Below are 18,999 nucleotides of genomic sequence, written 5' to 3' on the forward strand. Positions count from 1 at the left end.
TAGTTACAAAATAATACACACAAAAAATGCTTAGTTCTCTGTAAGGAGTCTTGACTTCCTGATGATGTCTTCTGCACAAAGACTTTTTCATGACTTCTTCACAGTGTGGGGAGTTGAGGAAGGAAGGCTGGTGAGTGATAGAATGGGGAGCAAACTTGGCACATGAAAATAATATATCTACAGCATTCAGTTTCAAAGAGCCTTATTTTGAATTACCTCATTCAGTTTCCATCAAGGGCTGTTCTTCCTTTTCACTTCCACTAATCAATGACAGATAGGAAGAGAAAGATGCTAATGTGCAGGCAGTGGCGGTGGGAAGGGGTCTTCTTTCTCCTGGTCCTCACTGGCTTTGCCAGTCCCTTGCCATGCCTGGTCATAAGAACCCACTGCTATCGCCTCATGTTTAAGTCACTGGCTCTTAAACGCATCTGTTCCCTCTCCTCCAGTATTACAGGGTGCTGGGACTTGTCTGACTTTGTATCTTCCATTCCTTGCTGGCTCAGCCTATCCTTCTTAGGCCCAGCTGCTTTCCCAATCTGGCTTCTGTGTGTGGTCACCTTGCCCCTTCAGGAGAGCCAGGGCTCACCACCTGCCTTCTAAGCCACCGTCCAGCTGGCACCATGCTGAATCCAAGCTTCTCTGAGATGCTTGTAGACTTTACAGCATCACAAAAGCCACAGTTTTCTTGGACCTCCCCTTACTTGTTTGGATGTTCTGCTGCCCATCCCACTTCCTTCAAAACTGGGACACTGTTATCTGATTTTCCTACCCTTCCTCTTCCTTCTTCTGAATCACAGAAGCCTCTCACTTCCTCTTCCTGTCTGTTGGAGTCTTCCCCTGGGTCTTTGAGTTTCCTTCATCTATTCCTAGGAACTCTCTCTGTTTGAGTCCACTTCTTGAGGAGATCTTTGAGATTCAGAAGACCATTTTTTTTTTCCCCTTGAGAAAGTCCCATTCTCCAGACTTGTGTTGCTCTAGATTTCAAAGACCAGTTGTGGAATCACAAGCTAAACATCAACTTCCTTTAAGCATTTCTGCTGTAACAATTTGAATTCTTCTTGGAGCAACATGGCTGCTTCTAACTGACTAGGAAAAGGGTCAGGTGTCAAAAAGAAAAACACAAAGATGAATATTTTTCAATAACTATATTCTTTGGATGAGCTTTGGGAATTCACATGAAGTTTTCTGTCAAGAGGATGAGACTCTCCCTCCCCCTGTGTATGCCTAACAGCTCTGATACTGGCTGGTGACAAAGGCATAGCTATAAAATTTATGGGATAATGGACTAGTAACAACATCACCACATACCTATTTTCAATCTAATGCTTTGTACTTCACCTGAAATATTTAGTAGACTTATTTGCACATAGTAGACTTTTACATTTTGTTACATTGAAATTGATGAAATATTCAGTTATCCTCTTTACTCCTTGATAGTAAAACTAGTGTAATATTTGGCAAGAGATGCAGGGAATCATCGTTTTCCTCTCTCAAGACCCACCCCCCTTTTGGTTCCCATTGTTTCTATCCTATTTTCAGTACATAGTAGGGTCCTAAGTTAATACACCAGACTTACACCTTTAAAGATATTTAGCCCCTGTATACATCTTGAGTCCAGTTTCACACACCTAGCTCCTCATTTTTAAGTGGAGAAGACAATGTTTGAAATGTATCTGAGGTTTTTGCAGAGAGGGTGAGACTCTTCTTCTTTGTATGCCTGGCACTGGTTCCCTGGTGGTGGTTAGGTGACAAATGCAAAGCCATAAAAATTAGGTGAAGTGGGCACCTAACAATATCGTTACATACTCATTTTCAATCTAATGTTCAAAATTCCATCTTTGTTTTTAAACTAAAAGTGGACTTCAGAGAAAATATTTCGTGATTCACATGAGAAAACTGAGTCAGTCGGCTCCATTTGACAGGTGTCTGACATTAAGTTGGCTGGTAGTTTGAAGTGAATCATCTTCAAATAATATGTTCTCTTAAAAACAATTTACCACTAATTCTTATTATTCTTATTACTACTCTGTGTGATAACAAAAAATAAACATTTCTATATATGTCTTTATTAATGAATTAGAGCGCCCAAAACCTCAATACAATTATGTACAAGATGCATAAGAATCATCAGTTCATTCTTCTTTACCAGTCACTTTAAATTTATAATCAACATTTCAGCTTGTACAATAATGTACGTGGCATATGGTGAGATCATATAGATAGTATCCGTGACTGTGTGTACATTTTAATGAAGCAAGGACTGATTCTCAGACAATTAAATTCAATCCAACTAATTGTTTGTGAAGACAAAATACACTCAACTGTTTTCTAATAAGATTCAATAATGCAGTGTTTTGGTTACTCACACAATGGTAAAGTAAAAGGTTTGATATTTATTATACAAATATTATCTATCTTCATACGAAATTTAATGCACTTAATATTAAAGTGAAAAAGAATGTAACCTGATTGTTAACAAAGTATTTCAGACAACTACTGTGCATTTGGCTTCATTACTATGAATATCATTTAATATAGCACTGGAAATATGCAAATATTCTCCTTTGGTAAATAAGTGCCTAGAGTATATAAGGAACTGTACTTTTGCAACACAAAGAGTAGAACAGATTTCTTGCTTTTAAGTTCTAGAAGTTAAGATGCCAGATGTTGTTTGAAACGTCGATATACTTCTTTCTTATCCAGTCACCTACATTTGAAGTAGACTTGGAGAAACAAAATAGTTTTATTGAATTATTTGTCCATGAACATGTTCCCATAACATAAAAAAAGATTTCATTTATTCTCTTTTAACACTGTATTTTCAGTTTTAAAATTAAACATATCCCCATATTCAGATTTACAAACTTAAATGATGTTGAGAAACTTCATATTTGTCTATAAAACCATATGCTATATTTTTATAAATATCTGATTTTTGTAGTTGATGAAGTTTTTCTAACTTACATTTAACTATTTAATGAATAAAGAGAAAACATGGTAAATGGCCATGAGTGTAAATGCATGTGGCATTCTATTCTCTGGTGTCAAAGTCACTATAACAAGCTAAAGAGTATGTATATCACTCAACCTACTTTTTAAAAGCAACATTTTATTTAAATGGTAGAATATTATATTACCTGATCAGATGAGGTCAAATTTCGTCTTATAAATGATCTATTTCAAACAAATAGAATACTTTTTTATAAAATGCAGAGATCTGTCATCAGTTATTTGTGAGCAGTTTAGAATTCATAAGTTTAAACAACTATGAAAAAGCAAACTTTTTATTCTGAATTAAATCAACTGCCCATAATTATGCTGTGATATGAGAAGTAGTTTACCATAGTATTGAAGAGCACATGTTCCGGAGCCAGACACTCTCAGTCTGATTCCAGGCTGCACCATTTGCCAACTCCTTCATCTCTCTGCTTCAGTTTCCTTATTGTAAAATGGGCACAGTATTGTATCTCTCTCATAGGATGCTATGAGGATTAAATGAGTTAGTATAAATAAAGTACTTGGAGTAGTGCCTGGCATGGTACGCACTATCTAGGTGTTTTGTCCAACTTAAATGGCTTTTTCTTTAGTAGATGATTAAGGGTACAGAGGACATTTAGATTTTTATCTTACGTAAACTCAACAACAGTAATTTTTAATTTTTTAGGTCATGTGAAATTCAGTAGTGTGGTACTCATCAAAGTAAATTTTTTCAGCAAATGAGATTAAGGATGGACTCTTACAAGTGAAATGTGATCAGATATAAATCAATAAAATATCAGTCTAAGTAGCCACAATTCTTCAATTCTCGTACCTGAGACAGTTTCCCATATGAGGCAGATTGGACTAATCAAATCTATACTATTTTTGTAGAACCAGACTAACAGCTTCTTTTTCTCTCCCCAATAAATAATTTTCCCCAATATGTAGGAAAAGAAAGAACTTCTGAATTTCTTACATATGCTTACTAAAACAATAATATTGGAAAATCTATTCATAAAATAGCTAAGTTTAGCTTTAACTTAAAATCTAAAATTTTATTCTTTCGGCATTAAAGGACTTCAATATTGCTTACATCTCAAAAATTACTATGGAACAAAAAAGTAAGGTCCTTATTTTGTGTAGTCCTTGTTCTGTCACATGAAGAACATCCTGAAAATTTTAAATATTCCATTTTTTTCCAAGTAACACTTGAGTCAGATTTGTGAATGAAATAGGTTTAAAGGGGAATAAAATAAAATCCAACATTAACCATTTTTTACCATTGTATGTAGTAAGGCAGGTAGTGTATTTCGTGACCTGCCTAGTGTATTTTATTTTTTTTCCTATGGCAGAAGCCAGCTATCATTTATTTTCGTTGATTTTTCACATTTTGAGATCGTAAAACCAGGATGCATCTTATAATTCACGCTATCTTACAATGCCATTGGCCAAGTTGAAGTCATACACAGTTGTGTGAAAATCTTCCCTTGACACCTCCTCAAAAAGTCAGAAAACATCCCTAGCATCAATGAAATATGGTATGAGTATATATTCAATTCTTCATTCATAGAACCCCACTGCTTCTACTCTTTTAATCTGTGTTGATATGAGTTCCTATTTATTTAGAACAGTAATCAATATGCATTCAATAAATATTAACAGTTTTTTTAGCTGCTACTTATTTGAGTAGCTACTATGCACCAGGTCTTGTACTAGGGAGGAGCTTTACATATATTATCTCTAGCTCTTAATGTAATCTGTGCAAGCTAAATATTATGAGCTCCATTTTACAGAAGAGAAACTAGAGGTTCAGAGTAGTTCAGTAAATTTGAAAAACAATTTCTTGCACTATTGCTCTTCCAAAAAGAAAAGGAGATTCTGTCACATTTTTCCAAATTAAATTAATTTTCCTGGCATACATATTAAATCTTTTAATTTGAGAAATTTGAGTTTTTATTTGAAAAATGAAGAAACTTTAAAAATCCTTATTAATAGATGTGCTGTCTGTTTAAGCCTCATGAATGTGAATTGGCTTTGGCATTCTTAACAGAACTATAAAAAGATTCTGGGGGGAAAATGTCAATTTTTCTGGGGAAACCAAAATAAAAATAGCACTGATTTCCCAACATTATAGCCCCTGCTAAGGAATTCATTGAATACCATAAGAAACTCCACTCCTCCCCTACTAAATTTATGACTAAAGATTTGAATCAGATTTAATTACTGAAAAAAAATGTATGTATGTATGTGTGTGTATATATATATAGAGAGAGAGAGAGAGAAAGAGATTTTTGTTCAAGCAATTCACTGACATGGTCTGTGCAGTTCTAAAACCGGGTCTTTTTATTGACAGAAAATTACTTTGGATTAAACAGTTAACTGATAGCTTCTAGGTCTATAAAAATTACCAGAATACAGTGCCTTTTGATATATATATATATATATATATATATATATATATATATCTTAAAGAAAATACACCTTAAAATCTTACTCAAAGTGAAATTAGGGAGTATTATATAAAGTATACATTCTTGAAAGTCAAAGTTTCTCTGATTTGTAGTCTCAGGGTGGCTCCAAGTGCCTTGGCAAGGAGTGTTTTTTAATGGTTGGAATTTTGAGGATAAATTCACATTCTCAATATTTCCATTATTATATTTACTAAATGGTTCTGATAAAATTAATGCCTTAGTGCCTATCCTATTTCAAATATCTTTATGTTTTAATGCTTATGTACCAGAAAGTTAAGGTAAATAATCATCTAATCCTTATTTAAAAGTAAGATAGATATAGACACAAAATATTTCTGTTGAAAAATACTTAAAGTTGGACCATGTGCTAGGCAAAGAGAAAAAAATGTGGTAAATACAACGTTATTCAGAGAATTCATATTTAAATTCTGAAATTAACTCTTCCTTAATTTATTAAGACAGTTTTAGCAGAACTGCACAATGGAATTGTTTCCTTTAAATAAGATTTAAATCAGACCAACCTGGATGATATAGAATAGAGGAAATGTTTTTACTTGTCAGATTTATTTTGATCTTCACAAATCTTACACATTTCCTAATAACAACAATGATTTAAAGATGCACTGTTCTTGCTGAAACATTACAGAGTTATGAATAATTTATCAAAGGAAAGAATAATTTTAAGAATTTGGGTCAATGTCAAAAAACTGTTAGATTTTTGTGAAATTTTTTATAATTTACCAACAAACCATTATTACAGTTATTCAAGTTCCTAAATGGCATTTAAATTATTGAAATTATGCATAGTAAGAAAAACATATTATCTAAATTCCCACAAAATGTGAGAAAATATAGAAAAGGGGGAAAATCTATAAATTATGCAACAAAATTTAAGCTGAGGGGAGAATTACTATGTGATATTCACATTAATTGAGCCAGAGTATTTGCATCTAGCTTGGTCAAATTTCTGAATTTTGGTGGAAGTATATTTGTTTATTTGTTAAAGGATAATTACCACTAAGAATTTCTAAAAAATAAAAATAACAATAATGACCTGATTGATAAAAGGTAAGCATGGAGGTAGAGTGAACCAGAACATGCATACCTGTGCATCTCATAGACAGAGATTGCCTAAGCACCAATTTCAAATAGTTGTTAATATCACCCAAATACACGTAGAAAACCAAACAGCAACACTGTACTTAGTTTTAAGACAGGTTTGTCACTTCTCTGAAATGTAATGCTTTGTGATCTTAGTAATCTGTCTTCAGTTCTCTGAACCTCAATGTCTTCAATTATCTAGCAGAGAATATTTCAACAAAGAGCTTTGCTTTTAAAGGAGATAATGCCTATAAAATTCCTTTGCACACTATAAAACGCTATACAGACATATTTTTCCTAAGAAATAGGTAAGTACATGCTAAAAATCCTTAATAGTTACAACATATATTCTACAATGTAGGTAGTTAACATTAATAAATTAATCTTGGTGACCAAACAAATATGATTTTTAATAACCAAAACATAGTAAACTCACTGATATAGCTCCTTATTTGTTGAAAAGCCATAAAAAAATGAAAACCCTCCACCTGCAAATTAGAATGCTGTTCTGGCAAAGAAGCACATGAGAGAAGGCAGTTTGTGTGGAAGCCCATCTGGAGGCTGGGTCCCCCGAGTCCTCTCTGGACCTTCAGCCTGCTCACTGTCTGCAGCAGGAGAGCTTTCTGTCCATGTAGACCACGCCCTGTGACGGGCAATCGCTGAGGGGCTGCTTCTTGAAAAAAACATGTCAAAAGTGGTCGTTTGCACATCCCTGTGAATTTTTCCTCCTTCCAAATAGAGAATCATGTTCATGACTACTATTTAAAAGACCTTCATTTTAAAGCATATTTTATGAAAATAAAATTATTCCATGTTTAAAGTTCATGTATACTTAAAAAAATCTTCTCTACAAGTAGCTCAGTTAATAGAGTGTTTTCTGAATAACAAATATGTTTTTGCAGTGAGGAAACTGGCCCAAGTAGAGGTGATCTGGGGACAGGAAGAGGTTATTGTTTGTTTCTAAATTATCTGATTTGGCTATCTGGGATTCGTGTCTGGTGGTTTATTTTACTTTTGCTATGGAGCTACAAAATATATTTCTTCCGAAAACTAAGAAAATGCTGAACTTACATTCCGAGGCTATTCATACTTTACATCATTTTCATATTTTTAAAAAACTTTCTTGCATAGAATTAAGTTACATATATCGTATGGAGCTATAGTTCTTTAACTTACTGCAATCTCAAGTTATCTCTACTTAAGTAGGGCTTACATTGAAATTATTCTGGGATATGAAATGTCTCTTCTTAACTCTGCATGCATGCATGCATGAGTGCAAGCTCATGTACACAGCAATCTAGAGAAAGATGTAGCTAAGTCCCTCTTACAAAAGAGAACAAAGGTTATCGGTGCAGGCTAAAATATAGGGGAAAGAGTTTGGAAGTTTGAATGAAAAAAACGTGGGTTCCAAACTGTATCCTAACACTTCTTATTGAGCCAGTGTGAGTTACTTAACCTATGTGAATGTCATTTTTCCTATCTGAAAAATGAGGGCACATGATATATAGGTATCTCAAAAAGTTTGGAACTTACAGTACTATTCACTTCATTTTAGACTCTTTAACTTTGCCTTGTCTTTATATTGAAATCTGGACAACAGTAGTTCAATCTAACTTTTAACAGATTTTTATTTAATTTATTCTATAAAGTCTTAGTGGTTGTCTTTGTTTAACCTCATGCAATTTGAACTTGAGTGTTTCCATTTAATTTCTGAAAAATGAAAGGACCATTTACTCTCTTTTTATTTCCTACATATCTATCAATAATCTGAAAATTATGGTACTTACAAATATTCTCTAGAGTTATTTTACCCTCTCAGTTATGAAATTGGATAACTATAGTATATAACACTAATGAATCTTAAAATGTTGATTTGTGATACTTTCAAACCTAATGTTATTTTACTGTATTAAAACTTATTTTTCTGTACTCTATTTTCAGTAAATTTTAATTATCTTTGAAACAGCAATTTTTGTTTTATATGCAAAAACAATTTTCCTTTTGTCTTTCATTCCATCTCCTCTCTACACATTCCCTTTAATAACACCTTCATTCTGAAAAACAAATTATTTTTTCCATTATACTTTCTTGAAGTTGAATTTAACATTATAGTTTAAAGTGTTAATTTGCATTTTAATTCTTCCCAGTTATATTCATATAATCCTATTGTTATAATGGCTCAAAATAATAAGCAAATAGCCTCAAACCATACCCCAAGGATAAATAGTTTAAATGGAAATATGGAAGTTGTTTTATTGATTAAGTCAAAATTAATTGTGAAATAATTTCAACTAAAGATTAACAGTGTGCATGATAAATGTAAAAATTAGTTATTTAAAAATCATCTTCAAAATATGTATTTCAAATTAATAGTGTCTTCTGTATTAATTTGAAAGTCATTATGTTTTAATTGTTCTCTGAATCAGTATATTTTTCTATATGGAATTTTTGAATGACATGAAAAGAACATGTACCTCTAGAAGATGTATAAGTTAATTCATCTTATAATAAACAGCAATTTATCATTTAAAACATTACTGTTAAAATTCATTGTTAGTGCTGATATATTTTATTCACTTCTGCATATCGAATTCATTATTTTCACCACATTCCAAACATCACAATCTAGTATCTAAATTGATCCTCTTACCCAGATATATGTTGCACTTGAATTATCTTTTTGCTTATAAATATAATATGTTTCTTCCTTTGTTTTTTTTCTCTCATTATACTATTTAAGCTGATTTAAAGTAAAAATATGTTCAGAGAGTCATAGGATGTTAGAGTTACACAGGCCTTTAAAACTCCTCTGGTCCATGGGTTCTGTAACTGTTTCAAGGACTGGCTTTGAGGCAGCTTAAATCCCAATACAGTCTGTGTATAATATTAGTGTCTGTGTGTACATATGTTTTCCATTGCTTTCATTAACTTTTTAGAGGGCTCATCAACAACAACAAAAAACCTTGTTAGGAAACAAATCAATTCCACCACCTCACTTTACAAATAAAGAATCTGAGACTCCAGAGAGCATGCAACTCATCCAAGGTCACAGATGTTGTGAACGTAAGAGTTGGAGCCATGTGCTGATTTGTAGGTTGACCACAGAATGTTATTGATCAGGTAGACCTCTCAACAGAAGTGGGTTTTCAGCTCACATAGAGGTTAGTAAATTGTGGGTTCCCCTTAACTTTGCATAGAATTGAAGTAGTGAATTTAACCTCCCATTTCAGTTAGCACCACAATATTATTACACTATAACTACAAGGTAATTATAATTTGTTATCCATATTTTATGCCTTAAAATATGGATTTATGGAAAAATTGAAATTAATTTCTTATATTTATGCAGATAAATGAAGTTGTTCTGGGATACAATAGACTTCTATCATTCTTTCTTCTCAATCAAAAGCAATGATAGAAGTAGACATTTCTGCTCCACTGATTATGATCTTTTCTCTATTCATCAGTAAATGTGTGAAATCTTTTACTTTCTTATGTTTTCAGGCTAAAAGAGAGACAAAATAAAAACAAAGGTCACGATAAAGTTTAATAAAGAGTTTACTCCAGAAATTTGTATCTTATCTACATCTCTCATCACTAATTTGAACAAAACTCGGTGGAGTGACTCCAAATATAAAATGAATAGACAAATGATCTCTATAGTATACCTTTTGTTTTGAGATATTTCAAATCATGGTTTAGTAGGCCTGGAAGCAGAGTGAAACTGCATTACCTTACGAAAGTGACCATGATCAAAAAAAAAAGAAGATGTAGGTTATCATCTAAATGTTTGCTCCAGTGATCTTTAAAATAGAATCCGATTTTAATGAATGAAGACCTAAATGGGCTTAAAATGGTTAGGGGGAATGAAATAGAAAACATTTCTTCAGACCAACTAAGGACCTGAAAAATGACAAGAAGGAACGTCCCTCACTGTTCCCAAGGCATTAACCAACATACCTCAAGGTTGTATCATGTGCCATTCAAGAACTTAGAGGGTTATCAAAGTAGAAGGCAATGTCCACCCACAGTTAAATCATGGTCTTATTAGAGTTGAAGAATATTGCCTACATGATAAAAATGCAAGGAAATTTAAGCTATATTATAAGTAAATCTTAAATCACAGGTTTCAATTCTAGTGTTATAGTTCAGAGAAGAGAGAGAGGCTAGTGTAGCCCAAAGGAACCTAATCTGGAGCTGGGTCTATTGGGATTGGATAGGTTGACAAAAAAGGAAATAGCAAGTCAAAGTTATAGCACGAAACTCTTCATAGTTGCAAACTTTCTTCAGACAAAGTCTTTGGAAACCAAGGGAGATGAAAAAGCCAATAAAAACAGAAAAAGTGCTTGAGTGTCTATTTGAGAACTTTATATTATAAAAACAACAATTTAGTGAATTTAGCAAAAAAGAGTGGGCTTAAGACATGTATCTTAAGTAGGAAAACTACCATGGTTTGACAGTGTCATTAAAAAGATGTTAAATACATGAGAAAAATAGGAAAGATTATTGAAAGAGAAAACTTAGAACTTGAAAAAAATTAAACTGTAATATCACACGAAAAATGCCACAATAAAAAATAAATAAATCTTGTCCCCACAGTCATCTGCAAGGGACTTTCATTTAGGAATTATTTAATAACTAATTCTTTCTCAAAACTCTGTTGCTGCTATTATGACTTATTTTTATGTTTCTTTTCCAAATAAAAATTTCAACATCTGAAGAACTCAAACTAAAGTATATCAACAGAGCAGCAACTCACTTTATGAGGGCAGCCTACCCAAAGAGAGACAGAAAAAGAGAGTGAATACATGCTGGCAGGCAGGGGGAGGGGAGGGTGGGTTAGTCCCATAGCAGATTGTGGTCCCTTATATGGTCATATTTGATTCACTGCCAGGAACAGCAATTGAAAGAAAATGTAACAAATCAGCTTCTCAATTACATTAACAAAGGTTTCAGCTTCCTATGTACAGTACTTTTAAGGCTCCTCTGTGTTCTAGCTCTGAAGGTCAATGAGCATTCCCATGAATCTTTGTGTGTTTATATCAAAAGTACAATGTGAACTTTGGCAAAAGAGGTGGCTCTGGGTTAGCTGGGCTTTTTAGGTAGTTACTGTAAATACAATTGAAAGCTAGCTAATTTTACACTATTGCTAAAGAATTAAAGAACACATTTGTAAATCGCATCCAAAGACTCAGAAGTGATCCCGGAGAGAGTTGTGAAAGTAGAGATTTCTCTTTTGCACCCATAACCGCTCTTAGTTTTCTCCCATCTTCCTTAGGGCATCTTCCACATGTCTGCAGGGTCCTTGTGAACTCAGTCAGCCCCAGGCTACATTAACCTCCCCCAGGCCAACTATTTGCTGCAGACCTGTACCTGTCCACACTCACTCCCTGCAAATCCACTTTCAGAGAACTGCCTCATTAGGAAGCAGATGATCAATCAATAATCTAAGAAGCAAATAAATAAAAGAATACACCTTCCTGTGACATCTATTTCATGAAGGAAAACATGTCTTATGCATAGGAAGTGGTGTGATTTCTGTTATCAGGCACAGGCCTCTCGGGGAGAGGTTTTTTGGGCGTTGAGGTCTTGGAATTTAGGTTAATTAAAAGGTATTTTTGAAAGTATTAAATTTTTTGTAGATGAGGATGACTATGGCTAGAAATAGTTCGAGAGTAATTAAGGTCTAATGTCTCTCCAGTTACAGCTATGAGAGAAGACGCAAATATTTTCCAATGAGACGTAAACTGTTGCACAATTGGGCCCTGATAACATTTCTACATAAATGTGTATTTATTTCTTAGGGGTCTGTTTGAGATCTGGAGAGATAAATAAGGCAGTAAATGTGTTAGAGTCCACAATTCATGTTTATTGTTGGAAGTGTCCAAACATCTTACAAATAACAGGCTTTAGAGCAGAAAAGGACTGGCACCATTCCTCTTTGCCCTTTGAGTAAAGAACTTAAAACTTTAAGAAGTTAAAGTTTAACGTCAAACCTTGTTTTTTCACCCTTGACAGATCTGTGGGTATTATGAGTTGGGTTTTGAAGGGACCAAGTATAGTTCAGAGTGAATCAGTACTCAGCTCAGAGTTCCATGGGCCTGGCCAGCACCTACCATCTGCTCTGTCTATCCCTGGAGGTTTTGGTGCGCTCTGATTTTTTTTCATTCTTCTTAGAAGGTCAAAAAGAGGTGCCTCAATTAGAAATATGCTTTTTAAGAGTACGTTAATTCAAGGAATACTTGCATTCTGCTACATAAACAAAAGTTGCAGCATATATCAATTGCCCATGTGACTAGGCAAATTGTACAACTAAGACATACTAAATTAGGTATAATTCTTAAGTTTAAAACAGGTAAAGAGAAATAAGAATGATGAAATCAATGGTAACAATCTCCTGTGAGTGTCAGAATACTTATGTTATCTACTCTTTGCCGTTGACATTTACTGTGTCCTCCTCTGCTTTGCTATTTGTCTTTTAAATCTTTTTTATCTTTTAAGGATTGAATGGAAATCTCCTTTCCTATGATGATTTCCCTAATCCTTTTAGGAAGAGACAATCTCACCTTCCTAGGAAGACCTTTTTTAATATGGCAGCCAAAGAAAGTTGACACGGAAAACTAAAGAACACTAGAGAGGTTTTGCTGAGAGCCAGAGGGCAAACGCTCCTTAGTTCTGCTTCTAAACATCACTGACTCTGCTAAAATTTCACATGAAATATCTGTTAAGCTCTATGGAAAGGTCTTAGTAAACAAGATTCTTAGCTTGGGTAAGAATTTTATAAATTTAAAGAAATTTAAAATCCAAATATTTGAAGATGTTCCTTCCTACCTCATACTATTTCTTCTAGCTATCTATAAGCATTATATTTCCCATAAGATTACTCTTTCATCCTTAACAAGGCTCAGATACCTTGGAGGTTTAAAGCATCAGAAATAAAAATGAAATAGGCATTAAATCTTATAATGGAATATGAAAAAGAATATATATGTATAACTGAATCACTTTGCCATGCAACAGAAATTAACACTACATTGTAAATCAACTATAAAATCAAAAAAAGGAAAAAATCTTATAATGAAATAGTAGTAATTCAACTTATGCCCCTAAATAATACCTATCGATTCTTATACCATTAGAATAAAACTTTAATTTAGCATGCCTTCTTCACTTGTTTCAAACTGCAACTAAAATATTAATAATTCTTCATATTTGAATTGAACTCTACCATTTGAAAAGCTTCCACAATCACTGTCTCATGTGCATTATCGCATCTGGAAAAACATCCCTGATAGAAAGCAGGCATTTATTACTACTACATTTTTGAAGCACAGAAAATAAAGCTCAGAGAGATATTATGCTTCATCCAACGGTAACTAGCTGAGCTTGAGAAGGAAATGTGGTCTCAGCCATTCTCCTGGCCCATTTCCCTCCCCTTTTTTAGCTCCATGTTTGCTTAAGGTTAGGCTAGCCTCCTCTTTGTTACAGCGGGTCAGTTTGAAGAACAATCAGAATTCTCTCTTCTTAACATTTGTAGAGATGCTGGCTGCCAGTCAGGCTGTCTACTACAGAGATTTAATTTTTAAATTTAAATTGTTTTCTAGAATTTTTAAAAAACAATGTGAAAAGCTTTGAACAAGTATATCTAGTAGTGTTGTTTTCTTCCCCCATTAAATAAAAGTTTTGAAAGTCTGGTATTTAAAACTATGTTCATTCATCCTTGCTCTCCCACCCAGCAGTGCTAGCAACATGGAAGGTTTTTTTCGTTTTTGTTTTTTTTTGGCCACAGGATCTTGATTCCCCAACAAGGGATCTAACCGTGCTCCTGCAGTGGAAGCACAAAGTCTTAACCTCTGGACCACCAGGGAAGTCCCAGAAGGTTTTTATTTAGTATTTTTGATCCTGCACCTGAGAATGCATACCTATTAAATTTGTATCTTGTGATGCATTTTTAAGCCAAATCACTTGATACAACCAAGAAACCCAGTACACATTAGCCCAGTTCTGGCATCATGATGAAGAGGAAAATTATCATCAGTCTTGGAAACTATTCCTTACCTAGGGCTAAAAGAAGCAACAAGAATCTATAACTTCCCGTGAGAGGCACCGGTTATGAAGAAAAATAAAGGCTTTTAAGCTTATTGTACTTTCTTGTTATTGCAGTTTCTTAAATTTGTTCCACATCTGTCAAACTTAGATAATACTTTTCTTTCTAGGATTAATATAAAAAAAAAATAGTAATAGCTACTATTTATTAAGGACCACTTCATGTAACATTAATAATCTATGAGGTATCTTATTAGTGTTCCCATGTTACAAGTTAGAATATTAAGGTTTAGAAAATCAGGATTCATCCAGAAAGTGCAACTTCAGAGTTTAACCACAAGTCTCTTTGCTCCCTGTAAGGTAATTATACTGACGTAGAGTAAAACCATCAATACAGGTGACACTAACAAGAGGAAAAAAATTCAAGCAGAATTCTATGAAAATGTACAGATATAGAAGTCCTTATCCAGAGAACAGAAAGTTCCTATATTTTTCTTTTCTATTACTGATCCCTTCACCTATCCTTGTATGAAGAAAGAAACAAGCAGCTTACAGAGTTCCTTCTCATGAGTCGGAAGAGTCCCAGAATCTACACACCTGAAATGGAATTATTAGGAAATATAGACAAGCATAGGGCCTAGGACAGAGTCAGCACCTAATAGGTCTGGTCCTTTTTTACTTTGCAGTGGCTACTCTCCACCCCATAACTGCTCCAGTCCTACTCAGAAACAAGCAATTCCACACCATGAGGAATTTTTAGTTTTGAAGAGTTGATTCTAATAGATTTAATCTATGTTTAAAGAAGCATTTGCTAAATCCCACCTTAGCATAAGTATGTGGCCTCCCTCACCAGAACAAAGAAGCAGCAGAGAAAACTCTTCCCTCTCCCTCACTGCCCCCGAGATGATGCTCCTAATAATAAAACAAAAAATAGAGATAAGGATTAAGATGTTCAGGCAATAAGATTTCAATGACGTATGTTTCATATTCGCAAAGACCTGATGGTATTGATTATGATTGGTCCTGAACCTAAGGATCTCAGACTAAAAGATGATGGACATCAGGTAAAAAATTCATGTTTTTTTCTGAGGCCCCAATAAACCTATTTTAGATGACCTTTTAAAATGTTCATGTTCTTGGCCACTTCCTGGTCACCTCCAATCATCCTGACTTCACACACAAAGCCAATATTTCCTTGGCCCACTCATTGTTCCAATGAGATAATGCAACTTTTCCTCAACACCTTTAGATTCTGCTGAGTTCTCCTGTTTTTTTGCAGCTGTCTGCATTCAACTCTGCCAAGAAGACTTTTTTTTTTTTTTTAATGGAGCCTGTCTGTTTACTTGTAAGGCAAATGAGGAAGCTGCGTTGCCTACAAGAGCCTCAGACATTGGTTAAGAGTTTCTTCATCCAAGAGGACCTATTCTTCAGCCAGAAGAAAAGAACAGAAGAATTAAAGCCTTCCCCTAAATTTACTGAACCCAAAGATCACAAACTGGTATCCCACTAGCTACATCCAAGATTGTGTTGTTTGGTCCAATAAATCTTTTAAACTTCTGAAATACTTGCCAACATTTTGAAAGCAAGGGATTACACACAAACACCCAGATTTCGGCATCTCTCAAAAAATCAGAAAAGCTAAGCCTACATTTGTGCATAGCAACAATCAGTTGGAGCTTAATAGGTCTGTGCCTTTTAGCGACAGCACTCTAAATCATCACAGCCTTACTTGGCTTACTTTGCACTTTTATATTACTTGCCTGAATTGTAAGTTCGACTGTAAGATCCCTGCTAACCCATGTTGTCTTGACCATATCTCTGTCGGATGATTCTGTCTTTCATCTCTTAAATTTTGCTGGGGAGTACTGTGGGAGGAGAAGTATACTGTTTTATAAAAGTCTCATAACAAACTATATGACAGATAGCTATTACCTCTATGTTTTCTGATGGGGAAACTGATGCTTACAGATAAGAGTTGCACAAAGTTATACAACTAAGTCCATGGCTTAACGAGGATTCCAACCAGGTTTTCTGACCCCAAGCCCAGCCTCATCTCCAGTAAACTATAGTTCCTATTGACCAGCAAAGCTATAAGAACCAAATGTCCACAAGAATCAACACGTATCCTAACATACAATTTATATTTAGAAGCTAGTGAGCTGAAATGTTCTGTAAAGCGAAGGAGGAATTAGGTCTTCCTTGACAAGGAGTGAACTGAGGCTTTGCACAACTGCATAGAGAAATGCTGGACTGGGAGCTGGGGGAGACAGTGGTGCAGACCCCTCTACGACACTCACTCACATGGTCACGTGAAAAGGTCGCCTGTTCATTCTGTGCCTCATGTGTGCTCAACATTTTATCACAGAGTCTGGACATAAGTCACAGCATCCCCTGTTCAGAGCCTGTCACCTCTGTCACTCTGCTACCCGTAAATGCTCTCTTCCTTCTCCCTCATCCCCCTTGTCCCGCAAGTCTACATTTTCTGACTCCCACATTTCCCTGGTTTTTCTGTCATAACTCCATTTTGTCCATCTGAAGTAGAGCAGCCCACTGGAAAGTGAGTGTTTAGAGATGGATAGAGAGAACGCGTTTATTATAGAGAATGCACTGTATCTAGATGAAGGGTGTTGCTATGGGCCATTTGCTGCAATGCATAACTTTTAAGGCAGATTCATCAAATTCTTATGGAATCATGAACAAAACTCCTTATTTTTAACAAAACATTCATTTTTAAGGTTAAATAGTTTACAAGTTTGTATTGTATAATCAGATTGGTGTTTTCAGCCATTGAACATATAAATGGGGAGAAGGTGACTCAGTGAAGGTCTGAAATGGGTACATTTATAAATCATACATATATATGGTAAGTCATATCTCACAAACACAGAGCCTTCTATGTCAGGGTTTCTGGTTCCTTCCAAGACACGGGTGAAATTAACAGTACTCAGCCACCATGTATGTTAAGTACAGCATTTCTCCATGCTTGATATTCTTCAGTTCTGCAAATGATTTGGGTTAGTAAAATGATGAGGAGGAAGGTATTTCATTTGGCTGACTGTAACTGAAACTCTACTACAGTGCCTAACCAAATAAGGTTTTTCCTCACAAAACAGCACAATTTGGAATTAGTCAGGTTCCACGATGATATAAATGTCCCAGGCTCTTTCTTGCTTTCACTTTTTAAAAAAATAAATTTATTTATTTATTTATGGCTGCGTTGGGTCTTCGTTGCTGCGCGTGGGCTTCCTCTAGTTGCCGCGAGCGGGGGCTCCTCTTCGTTGCCATGCGCGGGCTTCTCACTGCGGTGGCTTCTCTTGTTGCCGAGCACGGCCTCTAGGCGCGCGGGCTTCAGCAGTTGTGGCGCACAGGCTAAGTTGCTCCGAGGCATGTGGGATCTTCCCAGACCAGGGCTCAAACCCGTGTCCCTTACATTGGCAGGTGGATTCTTAACCACTGCACCACCAGGGAAGTGCTGGCTATTCACTTTTATGGCTGCAAAATAGTTGCTTCACCTCCAGGCTCTCATCCATTTCCCAGGCAGGAGGAGTAAGAAGAGAAATCATGAGGAAGAACGGGGTAGCACTTATTCCAAAAAAATCCCAAAACTTTCACAGAAATTTCCCATTTATAACTTTACTTACATCTCAGTGGCAGAAACTGTGTCAGATAGTCTTCATATTGCACAGGAGTTCAGGAAATACAGTTCTTCAACTGGGCATATTGTCACTTTAAATGAAGTCTAAGTTTCATTAAGGAAGGAGGAAGACCAGATTTGGGGTAGGCAACTTATACAGAACTCCTTCCCTGGGCCCATAGAATATGGTTTCCTGGAGCTCAGTCTAGTGGAACACAAACAGGTAATGGGCAGATGCAACCCAGGTATTATACGCTGTGATGAAATCATAATTCAGGTCGCAATGCACACTCCTGAATGGAGAAGATCTAGAGTCCATTTCCTGAATTTAGCCCACATGGAAGGCATATGTACTCGGTGGACACAGCTCTTCTTTATCTGCAAGGATTACACTTGCTAGTGACAAACTCCCCAAGCTGAGTAGCAAATCACACCTACTTCCAGTTACTCCCTTCCTTGGCAGCACTTTGACCTCATGGAAGCTACTAGGGAAGCCCCTGGATTGATGGCCCTGTGTCTCTCCTCCTGGCATCACTGCTCCCAAGATCTGTAGGTCAGCAGAAACCAAGTGTATTAGTTAGCATACAAATGCAGACACATGCAACAGAGGACAGAGGATTTAAACAAAGTACAACTTTCTCTTTCACGTAACAAGCAGATGGTCTAGCAGGATGGCCGTTCTGTTCTATGCAGGCATGCGGGACCCAGACTTCTATCTTGTTGCTCCATCCACACTTTCTGTGTGGTACAAAATCACTCATCTTCCAA

Source organism: Balaenoptera musculus, chromosome 8, assembly GCF_009873245.2.
Source record: "Balaenoptera musculus isolate JJ_BM4_2016_0621 chromosome 8, mBalMus1.pri.v3, whole genome shotgun sequence".
In the NCBI taxonomy this organism is placed as follows: Eukaryota; Metazoa; Chordata; class Mammalia; order Artiodactyla; family Balaenopteridae; genus Balaenoptera; species Balaenoptera musculus.